Raw genomic sequence first — 17,295 nt, forward strand, 5'->3', positions numbered from 1 at the left:
ACAGCCTCGTTTCACACTCAACTCTCTATGTTATTTTACAAAGACGTCTTATATTTACAATCACTCTCAGGCCTGAAAGTTTTAGCGCCTACACAATTTTGACAAATTTAAGATAACGGATCCAACCGAAGAAAGTCCAACTTTTTTGTAATCAATTAACCAGTATCAGACTCTAACTGTATCTGGCCTCATCTCTAAAGTCCCTAACTCAATTTAAAAGTGTCCAACACCCAAGGTCCAACCTTTGCTGCCCAAAAAAGCACAGACACCGTTCCAAACGGTAAAGTGGTCCAACCACTAGTTATTCTGGAGTGCCCCAAGCTCCACAGTGACCAACTGACTATCCCTCAAAGAGGACAAGGCCTAGGCGTCCCTGGCCTTGGCAAGCGTTACCTCTGAGCACTGCGCCTCTTAGTGGACTCTAACCACCGTTCTAACAAAATTTATAATACTTTTAAACAACAGACAACACCCAAAAACAAGAGTATGACTGATGCAGATGCAACGTTATCGACATTTGAGACTCTCACTCGCAAAATGACCAACAGAAATGCAATCTTTAGACGAATCGAGACTCTAACTCACAAAATGACCAATTCCCTATCCAACTACCTGAGACTCTAACTCAGTATTATTTTCCTTTACCATGGGACTCTAACCCAATATTATTACTTGTAACCTTAGTTCAAATTTCACCACTCATGAGATTTTTTTTTATCAAAATCAAAACAGGCCTTCACCAGTAATTTCAGTGAGCAGACTTTTAATTTATACAGTCCAATTTGGCACAGTTTGGATTTACATTCAACAGGTTGTGCCTCACCTTTAGATATGCCGGCTTGCCCACTCACGTCAGACCACTGGCTCGTGCCTGCCCGTTCAACCACCTCGGACCGTCCAAACCTCCAAAACTTCCATCCCAATACCACAGGACGAGCCCCCAAAACTGTTACGGATTCAAATATTGGGAATGGATACAGGAGGAAAACCCAAAATAACAACACTGGTCCAGCCGGGTCAAGTCAAACGATGATTTAATGAACACACGCGTGGGAGATGGACACCATACACAGACAGCATCAGATCTCAAAATGGTGGAGCCTTGATCAAACTCTTATAGCCTCTAGTGGCCCCCACCTAATCATAAAAGCCTAAACATTCACATTCTTTCTCTCACACAGCGCCTAAGCTACAACCTTGGCTCCCTGTTTATCTGCTCCTGCTGATGGGGCAGAATGCTCTGTTCTCTTCTAATCAGACAAATAAGGTGATGACTTTCTGTGAACAATATTTTCTTATAACTCAGCAATATAATGCATCATAAAACAATATCATTCATTCACAATAAATCAACAGTCTAATATAATGCAAATCAGTTTACCAAATGTAATAGTTATCACCTTCTTCTAATTCAGGAGCATAATGCAAACTAAAACTACATAATAATTCACAATCTTTAATTAGGGGTCTAACATGACATAAAATAATATCATAATCCCACAGAACGTAAAAGAACACCAAGAGCCAGCAGGTACATAGAAAACAGCAATAGTCCAAGTACAGAGCCCTGAGGGACCCCATGCTCACTGCACAAGTCTCGGAGAGATCATTTTTAAAACTAACAGTCTGAGACCTCCCAGACAGGTAAGATCTCAGCCACGATAAAACATTTCCTGTAATTCCAATAAAATGTTCAAGCCTATCTAATAAAATGCAGTGATCCACAGTGTCAAACGCAGCACTTAGATCCAGCAGTAACAAAAATCATTGCCTGCATTTACCAGCAGATCATTTACCACTTTTACTAAAGCTGTTTCTGTGGAGTGATTTGGTCTAAAAGCAGACTGAAATGGTTCAAACAGATTGCTTGTTGACAAATGCTCAGTGAGCTGCTTAAAAACCACTTTTTCAAAGACCTTAGACAAAAAAGACAGATGTGAGATGGATCTATAGTTTGCGATCATGTCAACATCCAGTCCAGGCTTTTTCAAGATTGGCACTACCACAGCTGATTTAAAACATTCAGGGAAGACTCCGGTCGTCAATGAAGTATTTAAAAGAAACAGAATGTAGGGTCCTAATACTGACCACAGTTCCTTTATAGCCCAGGCTGGTAGAGGATCCAAAGAACAGGTTGTACATCGAGCTGCTTTTACAACCTTAGTTAATCCAGACAGAGAGATAACCTTGAAGTCAGAGAACAGTTTATCAACACCAACAGGCAAAGCAGCCGAGTAGTCTAATGAACAGCTTGAGGAGGGAGTAATATGATTTCTAAGTGTTTCAGCCCTGTCTCTGAAAAACATAAGAAAGTCATGAGCTATCAAATTAGAACAGCAGAGAGTTGACTTACTCTCTGTAAGTTGTGACACTGTGTTGAATAAGAGTTTTGAGTTATGTTTATGACTCATGATGAGATTTGAGAAATAATTTGCTTTTGCTTTCGACATCGCTGATTGAAAAGAAGACAATGTGTCCTTCCAAGCCTGGAGAAATACTTCTAGTCTGGAAGATCTCCAGTGACGCTCTGCTTTTCTACAATTTCTTCTCAAGTTCAAGAGCTCCTCATTTAACCAAGGCATAGGGTTCCTTTTTTGACATTTTAACTTCTTTACGGGAGCAACAGAGTCCAGTAGTTCAAGAAGTGTATTATTAAGGTTTGCAGTCAAGGTGTCCACACATAACTCCTGGGTAAAAATAGGGTCCAACACATCAGGTAGATGTAATTTAACTCCAAGCAATGCTTCAGGGCTAATATAACGAGATGATCTGAGGGGCAATCTTCCCCTCTCAGAAGCTGGAGATTTAGGGATTAAAAGAAATAATTATTTAAAAGAAATAAATTCAAATAAAATTGCTGAGTAGTCTAAGATAGGTAAAACACAATTTTCAGTCATTGATACATTCAGCCCGTAGCCCAAGACAAGGTCTAGGGTGTGGCCCTTACGTGTTGGCCCAGACAGAAATTGTGTGAAGTTTAAGGAATCAATTACATTTAAGAAATCTTTGACCAGGGGTTTATCCTCACAATACAGATGAATATTAAAGTCTCCCACTATAAGAATTCTTTCATAGTGAGCGATAAAACATGTCAAGAAGTCTGAAAATTCCGAAATAAACAAGTCATTATATTTAGGTGGACGATAGATGACTATAATTAGAACCACGGGACAGCTTAAAGTCAGGAGTTGGGACTCAAATGAGGTAAAAACACCAGGACTTTGTATTTGTTTGCATTTAAAACAGTCTTTGATGATAGAGGCTACCCCGCCTCCCCTCCCAGACAACCTGGGGGAGCTGAAGAAGCTGGCATCGGAGGGGCAAAGTTCCAGCAAGGGTGCCACTTCACCAGCGCGCACTCAGTTAGGAGCATGACATCCAGCTTGAGTACCAAAAAAGTCCAGAATAACATGAGTTTTATTTGATACAGCTCTTTCATTTAAGAGAGCTAATTTAACTCTCTGTCCATCCGTGGTAGCAGGCAGTATTTGTAGGTTGTTCATATTTGCTCCACCTCCCCTCGTATCCCGTCGGCATGGCGACCAATAAAGCAGCTTCGTGTGAGCGTGCTCCGATGACATTGGGTAAACAGGAAGAAGGCAGCGCTGTTTGAGGCCCAAATAAAGTCCTAAACAGCCAGGTTCACCGATGGTAAGGACCCGCTGCATCCAAGTTCTGACCCGAACACGCTTCCCAGAGCGCGTGCCGTGCATTTGTCCACTTCTCCAGCGCTTCCATTTCGAAGGATTCCAGGGGGGGTCACGGCAATGCAGTTCCTCCGGTACCGACGCCAGAGGCAGCGGGAATCCTCCACATTGCTTGCTAACGCTGGGGAGCTTCAGTAGTGAGTCACGGATATTAAGCAGCGTCTGTCGCTCATACACCAATAGGGAGTGGGTTTTTAAAACTAGCAGGGACACCACTAAGAACATAAAACATAAACATTGCAGAACCGAGAGACGGCGTGCCATGACATCCGGCGCCATCTTCATGAACTGAATGGGGCTGAATGGGGATCAGGGGCGGTACCCCTGGATTGGCAGATGGGGGTTCCCATTTTAAAGAAAGGGTGTGTTCCAACTATAGAATCACACTCCTCAGCCTCCCTGGGAAAGTCTATGCCAGGGTGCTGGAAAGGAGAGTCCATTCGTTAGTCAAGCCTCGGATACAGGAGGAACAATGCGGGTTTCATCCTGGTCGTGGAGTAGCTGGACGAGCTCTTTATCCTCTCAAGGATACTTGAGGGTGCATGGGAGTTTGCCCAACCAGTCTACATGTGTTTTGTGGACCTGGCGAAGGCATTCGACCGTGTCCCTCAGAGTGTCCTGTGGGAGGTGCTCCGGGAGTATGAGGTGTTTGGCCCATTGCTACGGGCCATTCAATCCTTATACAACCTTTGCAAGAGCTTGGTCCGCATCGTGGGCAAAAAGTGGGACTCGTTCCTGGTGGGCAATGGGCTCCACCAGGGCTGTCCTTTGTCACCGATTCTGTTCATCATTTTTATGGACAGAATTTCTAGGCGTTGCCAAGTGGCAGAAGGCTTTGACCTAGGTGGTCTCAGAATTTCATCTCTGCTTTTTGCAGATGATGTGGTTCGTTGGCTCATCATGTGATGGCCTCCAGCTCGCAGTGGAACGGTTCACAGCCGAGTGTGAAGCAGTGGGAATGAGAATCAGGACCTCCAAATCTGAGGCCATGGTCTTCAGCTGGAAAAGGGTAGAGCGCCCACTCTGGGTCAGGGACGAGTTCCTGCCCCAAGTGAAGGATTTTAAGTGTCTTAGGGTCTAATTCATGAGTAACGGGAGAAGGGAGCAAGAGATCGACAGAAGGATTGGTGCTGCGGCTGCAGTGATGTGGATGCTGTATGGGTCTGTCGTGGAGAAGAGAGAGCTGAGTGTAACAGCGAAGCTCTCAATTTACCGGTTAATCTACGTACCTATTAATCTACCCTCACCTATGTTCACAAGCTGTGGGTAGTGGCGGAAAGAATGAGATCACGGATACAAGCGGCAAAAATGAGCATCTTCCGAAGGGTGGCTGGCCTCCCCCTTAGCGACAGGTTCAGAAGTTCAGAAGTTCAGTAGGAACAGAAAAAGTGTAAACTTCATCCTACTCCTTTTGAATATGAAGATTGTGTAGACATAGAGATATTCATGAAACTTGATGTTTTTAAGTTTTTCTTTTCTCTTGTTTTTTCACTTATATTTACAAGTTCGAAATAAATTATTTGGAGATTATGTATCAGAATTTCAGGAGCGGGACCACGCCTCCAAACACGCTCTTTTCGCACTTTCTGCAAATTGTTCATTCTCGTTTACGTGCCCCACCCTCCCTCCCTCCTTGTTCTCAATTCTTTAACTTCTTCACTTCTATTCAGTACATGGGGATCTGCCAGGCCCGGGAGCCGTCGCCAGTCCCCTTTGAGGCTTTCCCCAAACCGCAGCTCAATTCATGTCAAAGCATTCACCTTTACCTACTAAAATGTTGTCAAACCTAAAATGAGGACGTGGTCCCAGCTAGTGAATCTATCCATCTGTCTATCTAGTCCCAATCAGAAAACATCAGACTTCAACCAATAAACAGGACCTAAAGGGTTTTCGGAGGGGCGGACCGATCCCATCTGACTCCAGAGTGGTCAGTGCCGCAGGTCACCGTCCACCCTCAGAATGATACCTAATGGTTCACAGCCGAATCAGACTCTCAAGTAAGTATCATTGTGATGGATAAACACTCAAAACAGCAGTGATTAATAGTCAAAGATGAAGCAGGTCAGCCTGCAATCCATCGCGGGGAACAGGTCCTGGGTCCTCACCATCTCCTCCTGGGTTGCTATGACAGCCGCATATCAGCTGATGCTAAGAGTGCTGTCTATTACTCAGGCTGATGTTGATGGAGAACATGTTTGTGTTCCTAAACAGGCAGCGATGCTTCATCCTGATAACTGACGTGACGCCTCGCCCGGTCTGACCCCAGCCGGCCAGCCAAGAATCCATCATTATCCATCATTACCATTATTTCATGCTTTAACCTCTTCATTCATCAGCCCTCACTCTGACTTCTGACCTTCAGCAGATAACCAATCAGCACATTTTGCTTCTTGACCTGACCTTGCTTCTCTGTCCCCAATAATGAGGCCAGAAACCCATTCATCAGCCTTCTGATAGAAATGAAGAAAGAGAGACAACGTCATGAGGGCTGTGGCTAGGAATGGGAAACAGGAAACAGGAAGCAGATGTGACCAACATGAGGACAAACAGGAGTTTTGAAAGATAACTCATCTCCAGAGACATCAGAAACAGAAAGCAGAGGCTCAGATTATCCAAGAATAATCTAGAGATCACAGCAGGAATCAAAAACTCAGCCGACCACCACACAATGAAAGCAGAGGAGGAGCAGTGAGGCCAAACAGGAAACACTTTAAACAGAAAGTGTCATAAACATGAATCCAAAAGCCCACGACCATGACACCCTTCTCTCCGTCACTGAGCTTTGGTCTTCCTCTTCAAAAAACTTTATTAACACAGCAGCTAAGTCCCAGTGTGACTGAGCAAAGATCGTAGCACTCACACACAAACACACACACACTCTCACACACAAGTTTACAAACTCATGAGCTGATTTGGACCAGAGTAAACCATCTATAGGTGTGAAAACCTCCTGAGTCTCATTCACCCTGTCACCCTTCATCCTCATTGTTGGCTTTTCTGAGTTGCACCCCTCTCTGCAGCCTTTCGCCTCCTGTTATCTCCCTAAAACCCCACCCCCTTAGAGACTGTTTCAACTCCCAAACAGACAACAAACGAAACTAAAAATTAGCAAAAAAGGACTTAACCTCATACCTGGCATCCACATATGTGGACATCATATTTTGGGTTGTCTAGACCACAATACTAAATTTTGCTCTACATTTTGCTCTACGTTATACTGCCACTGTTCTATTGAAATTTAAAATGAATGTCTAGATATGTGGATATCAGGCCCTGGTAGAGCAAAATTACATTATCAGGTCCCAATCAGCCCAAGTAGCAAAGAGAAATTAAGTATTAAGCTGCATGCACTTCCACTCTTTCACCAGATCGTCTGCCTTACAACGGCAGTAAATCAGCTCTGAATCCCTTGTGTTTTCCCTCAGTTATTTCTATAGTAACTTTGTGCTATGTTTGCAGTAACCGACTTCCTGGCTCATCTTCCACACTCTCTCACCGTGCTCACCTGGTTACCTCCATCGTTACTCCACTCGCTTCTCCCAGCTGCTCGCCAGTGAGGACATCAGCTGCTTTCTACCTGCGCAAAAAGAAGATCACACTCACCTGCCTGCCCTCCTGTTCCGTATCACTTCCCCGCTTGGAAGCACGCTCCCCCCTCGACTTGCCAATACCCTGGACCTTGTCTGGCTCCGCTCACCATTGTCACAAGTAAGCCATTCACATATTCCACAGTACAGCCACATCCCATGTCAGACCCCCCTCTCCGTGAGACTCTCCCCATGCACTGTCTATTGTCACTTGTAAATGAATTCAATTTTGCATCAAACTATTCTGAGTTCAGTGTCTGATTTTGGGTCCATTCCTGTGATGCCTGTGACAAAAAGACTTCAGTTAATCCAAAATGCTGCAGCAAGACTACTCACATGGACTAGAAATAGAGAGCGTGTTTCTCATATATTGGCTTCCCTTCATTGGCTCCCTGTTAAATCCAGAATTAAATTTAAAAAAAAATCCTGCTCCTCACATACAAGGTCATGAATAATCAGGCCCCATCTTATCTTAATGACCTTGTAGTACCATATCACCCTATTAGAGCACTTCGCTCTCACACTGCAGGCCTACTTGTTGTTCCTAGAGTATTTAAAAGTAGAATGGGAGGCAGAGCCTTCAGTTTTCAGGCCCCTCTTCTGTGGAACCAGCTTCCAGTTTGGATTCAAGAGACAGACACTATCTCTACTTTTAAGATTAGGCTTCAAAGTTTCTTTTTTGCTAAACCATTTAGTTAGGACTGGATCAGGTGACCCTGAATCCTCCCGTGGTTATTCAGGGATTCCCATGATGCATTGGGTATTTCTTCTTCAGTCACCTTTCTCACTCACTGTGTGTTAATAGACCTCTCTGCATTGAATCATACTTGTTATTAATCTCTGGCTCTCTTCCACAGTGTCTCTTTGTCCTGTCTTCCGCCCCTCAGCAGATGGCCGCCCCTCCCTGAGCCTGGCTCTGCTGGAGTTTTCTTCCTTTTAAAAGAGAGCTTTTCTTTCCCACTGTCGCTAAAGTGCTGGCTCATAGGGGGTCATGTGATTGTTGAGTTTTTCTCTGTATGTATTATTTTAGGGACTTTACCTCACCATATAATGTGTTTGGAGGTGACTGCTGATGTGACGTGGTGCTATATGAATAAACTTGACCCTTGGTTAGCAGCACAAGGGCCGGATCAAAAGGAGACAAGGTTTTCAGAGAAGTCAACATGAGAAGACAGAAAAGGAGACTTCAGGAGGAAATGAGGAGTGAGGGTTAATTTTCAGAAAGGGCAAAGATGACCTAAACATGAAATCAAAAGTAAAAACAGGACAAGCACCAAACTTTCTATGATTCATCCATGGCTCAGAATAAGCTGGGGCTAATTTTGATCTATTATTTATGAATAAGTGTGAACTCTTCTGCTCACACAAAGTTTTTTCTGGAAACAAAAACATGAGAAACTCTGAGCACATGAAAACAGGAGGCAGGTATGTCCTCCGTCACACACCTGTGCAGTCTTTGACAGCCACCTGCAGTGACACCCATGCTCACACAAACAGAATGTCATCACCATTACAGAAAATGCCATCACCAATCACTGTTTTCCGCCTCATGCTGATCGGTGTGGCGTGATTCTACACTGATGAATAACTCACAGTTTCTTTCACGCCCCACCCGCAGTCATGGCAACAAAGCTTTGCTTTTTCCTTGCGCTTGATCCCCGCAGTCTGCCAGCAAACTGAAACTCTGACATCAAAAATACAAAAAGCGGGCGAGCAACGGGCCATTTGTGATAATGTCAAGGACGGTTTGAAAAGGTCCATCACTAATAATGTCAGGGCTCTCCGAAGGTAAAAGCTTGTCTGAGAGAGATAACCATGACTCAGAGAGAAGAGGATGATGGGAGTTTGAGTAACTGCAGTGGTTTCATGGACGGTAGATAGATCCTGTTGACCCAAACAGACAGTTTAATAAACACATCATTGAGCAGCTGGCAGGATTAGTATGAAGAAAGGACGGCAGCTCTGAGGGAACTCAAAACCAACTGTGCAGGAATACGAAAAAATATCTATCTATCAGTCTCTCTCTCTCTCTCTCTCTCTCCATATATACATATATACAATTAATATACTGCTGCATGGGCTGGGCTGTAGTTACATTGTAAGGTTTTAAAAACTGAGCTTTAAAATGAATAGTGATAATAAAAACCGAGAGAAGCCGACAGTGATCACTGACTTTTTTAGGGGCCTGTTCAGATTAAATAGAACAAGATACAAACACTTATTAAGGCCCTTTCAGCACATCTCTGAGAAATTGAGGAAAGATCTTTCAAGAATTCTGATGATTTCTAATCATCATAACCTGTCCGGAGCTGGTAAGGTTTGCAGCATCAGTTACCACGACGATATACCTTGGCAAGAAGCATCATAATTCATAAAACTCAGAATTACCCCTGAAGTTACCCAAACTAGTCACGGCAGTCTGAAGCTTTAATGTTTACATAAAAGCATGATTAAAAAAAAAAAAAAAGATTATGCTTTGTGATCGGAACCACATACAGAGAACAGAACATCCTTTTATTCTTTCTCACAAAAGAAAAGACTGAAAGAAAGGAGCGTGAACTGTAATAGACCTCCATTAGCTGAAATAAAAGCTGCAGGTTCAGTCCAATTGTTCTCCTGACGTCTCGTTCTGACGTTCCTTTACAGAACCAACTGTACTTTTAATTAGCTTCAGTTACGTCAGGCAAACAAAGAAATGTGGCTTTGTGTGGTACATCTGTAGCTGCAGCTTTTCAGCCATTTAATTAATTCTTTCCTGAATATAATGACATATCCACTGCAGCTTTTGTCTCTGATGACGTCTTGTTGTGTGGAGAAAATGAGGCAACTGGAGATTCTTTGAAACGGGTGTTTCATGTTTGGATCAGTGAGACTCACAGGAAGCAGAGAGAAGAAAAAATCAGGAAAAAGAGTAACGCAGTTCAGATTGTCTGCAGACCTCTGCTCTACTGTTAGTAAGGAGGAAATAAGGACTGGCTGTGTAACTGTACTCAGTGATGGACACAGCCTCAAAATGTGTAAAGGAAATCAGAAATGAGAAGTTTCAAAGAAATGCAAAATGTTGAAGGAAAAGTGCATTTAAAGATAAAATATCTCCGAGATTATTCTTCTGTGGCTTTTATCACTGCACGAAGGCATCAGACTGAATAAAACCAGTACACTCTGTTGCTTCATCAGGCTGTGAGAACTCCAAAAACTAGACGGGACTATAAATACACAAAAAAAACACACTGTAAATACAAAAAATAAATAAATACACAGATCAGTATTAAGGGAAGAGGACACAGGTAAGGACAGAAATTCAACTACCAGAATAAACCAGGAAGACATGGAGACAGGTGAGGAACAGGGATCATTGGGAAAACTAAAAGAACAAAATGAAAACAAGAAGCAGGACTCATAACCAGACCCTGAAACCCTGACATTTACTTCCTGTCTCCGTCGCATCTCCTTCCTGAGATTGCCTGCCTATGGTCGTGTCCAAATTCATGGGCTGCATCCTCCTGAGGCCGCATTTGTAGACCGATTACGTCACGCGCCGAAGGCTGTCCAAATTCGTAGACTCCTCCGAATGCAGTCGACAAATGCATCCTCCTTTTCCCCGAATTTGAAGGATGGGTTGGGTGTGTCCTTCGTGGCCTACCATATCCCAGAATTCATAGCGCGGCCCACCCAAACTCCAGTTTCCAACAATGGCGGCCGCTACTAAGTTTTAAAATTACTCATACTAATCTTTCTGGGTCACAAAATAAACTTTTAACATATTTTCAGGCGAGAAAGTAGCTGTGTAAACATCAAATATCTGCTCGGTTTATCAAGATATCGCATATTTGCAAAAGTGCTTCGACGTTTTCGGAGATGTCTGTTACCCACCAGCTCGATAGCTAGCCGAGAGCTCGAGGGTCACTGAAGCCGCCGAGAACGGCACAACTCCCGGCACATCATTTTCAGATCACCGCGGACTTTCGCTACTCAGGTTAAACGTAATATATAAGTCACTTAGACAACCTAAAAATGTTATTGTTGGGCTTTTTTCAGTGTTTTGTTTGTTCGTGAGTCAATTGGTTTGGCTGAGATTAAAGTTATTAGATTAGATTAGATAAAATAAAACTTTATTAATCCCTGGGTGGGTTCCTCCTTGGTTTTTACACAGCTGACTAAATGTCAAACAGAAAACTGATTAAACAGAAGTGTAAGACGGTCGAGAATTTACGCCAGTGTCCTGTTATATTCTAGATAGCAAGGAGCAGACGGCCGAGTTTATTAAACTCCACCGACACAGCGGTGACGCTAATCAGAAGGCTAGACCGTCCAATTTCACAGCCGTTTACTTCCAGCCTACCCGACCTTCTGAGGACCCGGCCCACATAGACCGCGAAGGCCGGGTCCTCAGGAGGATGCAGCCCATGAATTTGGACACGACCTATTTGTGTCACGTGTTTTGGATTTTGGCAGGTGATGCTCGTTATCTCGTTGCTGCTTCTTCTGCTGGTGGTGAAGTTTTGCTGAAACGTGTTGGGTTTTTTTGTTTCTGAATCCTCATGTGACTTTCCGTGCAGCTTTTTGGTCTCCCTTCTGCCTCTCAAGTGGTTCTTTGTCTCGCTGACTGCCTGGATACCTCTGTATGTGCCTTGTCTTTTTACACAGGGAACGAAGCAGGAAGTTAGCAGATCAGAGCCGCCACTTTATCCTCTCCTAAACAGTTCAAACCTAAATGTCTAACGTATGAATCAAACAATGCTGGTGGGATTGAAGTACCACTCTGGCTCTTTCTGCCCATGTGGTGAACTGACCGCTGTTATTCGTGCTACTTGAGCCAGTCAAACATGTCTCTGTCACATTAGCTCATTAGTGCTCTGTGAGCTCACTGCTCTTTTCTCCAAAGTGAGAAGCAGAGGAGAGAACAGAGGGAGACGAGGAGATGAAAAGATGAGGTTGTTCCCGACACTCAGCCCACACTTCCCAACTTCATCTCACCTTCTCGCCCCCCGCTGCGCACATGCTCAAACTTTACCCACAGCCTCATTAGCTGCTGCGAGGCAGCTCAGATCATAACCGCATCAAAGACATCTCAGGAGGGAAAGCTGTTGCTACGGTAACCCAGAGCATCCACAGTGATTTCAGATCAGCTTAAGTGTGTGTGTGTGTGTCTGTGTGAGTGTGTGTGTTTGCATCATGTTTACACATCTTTGTGGGGACCAAAAATTGGAATGTTACTATACTTGTGGGGACCAACAGTCACTTATGGGGACAAAGCTCCCATCCCCACAAGTTTGAAGGCATTTTTGAGGTTCAAAATGTGGTTTTAAGGGTTAGGATTAGGTGTTTTGATGGCTGTGGTTAGGGTAAGCGGCTAAGGAAAAGCATTATGTCAATTAGATGTCCTCACTAAGATATGAAAACAAGTGTTCATGCGCATGTGTGGTCATGCACATACTGAGCAAACGGAGCTGCAGGTACTGCTGACAGTCAGTGGGTGGGGTCACTTGTATGACCAGGTGTGGCGTCTTCAGTTTTCAGCCTGTTTCACAGATTTGATGCGGCAGGTGATCACGGACAGAAATGCGACTTTCACTGATCCAGCCCACAAAGTGAGCAAAGCATGGAGAAGGACAGATAATGCCCCCGCTTCGTAACACCTGAACGAGGGAGGTTTTTAGAACTCACCTGTTTGCATCATTAGGGGCGTGGCCTGTTTGACTGACGGGTGATGCGTGTTTGTCCTCCATCAAGAAACATCCTGAGGAGACTCTGTGGGGGTCTGACGCGCGATGCTGAGCAGAGCAGTGTTCAGGGCAGGCTGTAAATATCTCTCAGACACAGGAGGCTGATTGCACTGCTCGCTCCATCACCTGCTGGCTTCCTGGTGCCTTGTCTCCGCTCCGTACGAGGAAGGCAGATATGATCACCTCATCCATAATTCATGCACTCACCTCCACCAGATACACGAGGCAAAACATGAAGCTGCTCGTGTTAGCTGAGACATAATACTGATACTTTTATTGTTTATTGCCAATAATCAGTCACACCAGGGTTTATTATTGTTAAAGTTTTCACACTCATCTTCACTCTGCTTCACTCAGCAGATCATTTCTTTCACATATTCTCACCTTTTATGGGGATATAATCGTAATGCTGTAAAATATTTTACTAGCCTAAATGTTACTCATGTTCACTGTTTTTTTAATTTTAAATTTTATTACATATAAGAATATGAATCCAGGTCAGACACATGTAGTACAGGCCGGACTGTGTTCAGGCTGGGTGTGGGAGCCCCATCACGAGTCGGACCTTCCGCCGTACGTTGATCCTGGATTTCTTCTCCTCAGTGTCAAACAAAAAAGGCAGTCAGAAGTTTGAGAGACACAGACCTGCTTATTTTCTATTTGTGGTCAATCAAGACTTTTACAGCTCCAACCTGAGGCGACATTTGTTGTGATTTGGCGCTATATAAATAAAATTGAATTGAATTGAATTGAATTGAATTAAAACACACCTGAACAAATATCACCAGACTGATGGAGAGAAGGTGCAGTGATGTCACACTGACACCTGCTGGTCATGTTTCAGCTAAAGTGCTTCAGATTCTCCATCAGCATCAGCAGATATCTGATTGGTTCCTGTCACAGATGCACTCAGCTCAAATCCGAACATCCCGGGCGAATCCGAAGACAGAAAATGAAGACCCACAACATCTGTTACAAATTCTCAAAGCTTCCGAAATTGTGACACACCTGAGAGCAGGTGGGCTGACACCATTTTTTGCTCTTTACTGCACTCTGTATGAAGGTAACAAATAAACATCAGTCCTCACTGATGTTTATCCGTGCTGCTCCGAGTCTCTTGATACGGTCAGTAACAGCAGCTCTGGCTCAGGTGGATGGCTGATAGTTCAATGAATCCCAACTACACAGGACCTTCCAGGAGAGAACGGGTCTGTGGAGCAGTGACAGCCTTTCCCCAATCCGGCCAAAATCATATCTAGAGTTTTCCATTCATGGACAAATTTCTGTGGCTCATCTTAAGGACCAACCCTGAGGTGGGTCCTTTAGGTGAGTCAGGGGTCGTTTACTCAACTCTAATAGACATGTTTTATTTAAAGAAAACATGAAATTCAGGGTAAAAGTCTCAACACCTTCCCTGCACATTGACCAAACCCTGATATGAAAGTGAAAAGTGACCTTTGACCTGGACGACAATGCCAACGTTGAAGCATTGAGGGGGGAGTATGGAGAAGAAGTTTGCATATGTTTGCACCGTTACACCCTGACAGTGCACAGGCAACAGATAAACGAGGGGCAGGACCTCTGTACTCCTAAGTTCTCCTGTGTACTTTTGTGTTCTCCTCTGTTCACCTGTATACTTCTCTGTATTCCTGTCTTCTCTTGTGTACTCCTCTGGCTTTATTTTAAATGCATATGCAATGCATAATGTATTTTTAATGCACAGGTCAGAAAGTTCCAAGATGGACATTTGGAATTACAGCTTAACAGAGTCAGGCTAAATTCAAACATTGTAAGTAAGTACCATTTCCTGAGATGACCCTTCACCCTTTCAGACCTTAAGAAAAAACTGAATGTTTGATTTTCATTCCCTGAGGGGAACAGAGAAGCTCATCAGCTGCTGACATCATGATTCACTTCACTCTGATGGTCGACTGTATCACTGTATAACATGACATGACCAGCTGGCTGTGCACGGGCACAGTCAAAGTTACTTTAAGATGAACTACTTTATGACAAAGAATTATGACTTTATGATGGATTATTTAGTGATGCATTACTTTATGATAAATGAATTGATAAATGATAAATTACCCCTTTGTCAATCGGTACCTTATCATGGTGAATGGGTTTGTGTGTCCCTGGAATCCCAGGGGCTATGTTGTCAGGGGCTTTTTGTGCCCTGGTAAGGTCTCCCATTGCAAATTGGTCCTGGGAGAGGGACCAGACAAAGAGCAATTCAAAAAACCCCATGAGCAGAAGACCAAGGGAACCATTCACCCCGCCCTGAAGCCAGGGCCAGGGGAGGTGCCCGAGGACGATAGTCTGGTGGCTGGGCCTTAATCCATTGAGCCTGGCTGGGCACAGCTCAAAAAAGGGACATGGGTCCACCTTCCTGTAGGCCCATCACCTGAAAGAGGCGTCGTAGGAGTTGGGTGCAACGTGGGCTGGGCAACAGCCACGGGTGGAGACCCTGCGGACCAATCCCCAGTTACCGAGACAACCAATGGAATGTCACCTCTCCGGTAGCCTGAGTTAGTGTTTGAAGTTGAGAGATACAGGATAGATAGTCTGGCTCACCTCAACGCACGCCTTGGGTGCGTTGAGGTGCCCTCTCTGGGTCAGGGACGAGTTCTGCCCCAAATAGAGCAGTATCTCGGGGGTCTTGTGCACGAGTAAGGGGAGAAGGGGGCGGGATTGATGAATTGGTGCTCCGGCTGGAGTATTGCGGATGCGTGAAAGCGAAATTCTCAATTTACCAGTTGGCCTACGTCACTACCCTCATCTATAGTCACAAGCTTTGGGTAGTGACAGAAAGAACAAGATTGCAGATACAAGCACCAGAAATTAGCTTTCTGAAAAGCAGTGGTTCGCAAACTGTGGTACGTGTACCACTGGTGGTACTTGGGCTCCCTCTAGTGGTACATGGGAAGTCTCCAGATTAAATAATATAGCATGTTCTGGCTGTGGGATTTCAGAAAAATTAAAACGTACAGCTCTGCTATCACTTCCTTCATAAATGAAGACAGGAAACTAAACAGCAGTGACGTTCTTAGGGTTACTGAAGTTGGGCTAGCTGGTATATAATGATGTGCTACATGATCGCTAGCGACACACCTATGTTAGCATAACATAAACACAGTGAAGCCGGAGGATGAACGCTAGCTTTTTTCCACTTGATAAAAGTTAACACGAGGATTCACGATGGTTAGGGATAAATGCAATCGCATGGCAGGATGCTGTAAACGGATTAAACATCAGTCAGTAGAACAACTGAGATAATCCATCCACAATACGAGGTTAGTCATTAACCCTTTAAAACCGGTCGAAGCGGGAACGCTCGGTTTTGCATAACTATTTTTAAATCCCTGCAGAACCGGAACCATGTAAGCTAGCGCAATAAAATTTTTTGCATATGAAACCGGAAGAGTTGTACTTACATCTTATACCATCAGCTTGTCCTAAGTCACGGTTTCCTTCCACATACACCTTTGCAAAAATTGCATAAGAAGCACTTGCAGCAACAAAAACATAATATTCCACACTTTGCCGATCCAATCAGTTGTTCGTAACACTTCCTAAGTTGGAATAGACGTCAGCGCGAACTATCGCATGTCCGCCATTACCTGCCCGAAACCGGAAGTGACGTCATTTTCGCGGAAATGTCGTTTTTTACCTTATAAGCCTATACTGGTGTTTTAAAAGTTATGTTTGACTTTATGCTTTTCTGAATAGTTTCTGGGATACTTAGAACTCAAATTGCACTGTTGGAAATAGTTTATTTTGATGCATATGCTGTTTTTTTGCAAATTTGCATTATAATATTTATTTTCGTTTTTCCTGCAGTATATAAAAATTGGTGTATTTCAAAAATGAAACTATGAAGACATTCAAAATAAATTTCCTGTGGTGGGAAACTATTTTATGCAACTTTTTTGTATTTACAGTTTTGAGGGATAAGTCTCTTAAATTCCTTCAACTAGGAACATATGTTTAAAAAAAAGATTTTCAAATTTTTTGTAGTTTATTGCACTTTTTTGCAATTTATTTAATTACTATGCACTTAATGCATACATATTATTAAAATTTGGGCTATTATGGTTGTATTGATATATAGCAACTTAAAATACTCCCAAAAATTGCAATACAGCATGTAAAAATATAATATAAGCTCTGGCGGACTTGGTTCTATGGTAGGTCTTAATAGGGTTAATATACTGCTGCATGGACTGAGCTGTAGTTACATCGTAAGGTTTTAAAAACTGAGCTTTAAAATGA

The 17,295-nt window shown here is 43.6% G+C and overlaps 1 protein-coding gene across 1 annotated transcript in view; it reads left to right on the forward strand.

Moving 5' to 3' along the window:
• Nucleotides 1–17,295, forward strand: part of LOC146514874 (E3 ubiquitin-protein ligase MARCHF5-like) — a 70,608-nt gene that overhangs the window by 41,227 nt on the left and 12,086 nt on the right. The window lies entirely within an intron of this gene.

The sequence above is a fragment of the Neolamprologus multifasciatus genome, chromosome 7, assembly GCF_963576455.1.
Source record: "Neolamprologus multifasciatus chromosome 7, fNeoMul1.2, whole genome shotgun sequence".
Taxonomy (NCBI): domain Eukaryota; kingdom Metazoa; phylum Chordata; class Actinopteri; order Cichliformes; family Cichlidae; genus Neolamprologus; species Neolamprologus multifasciatus.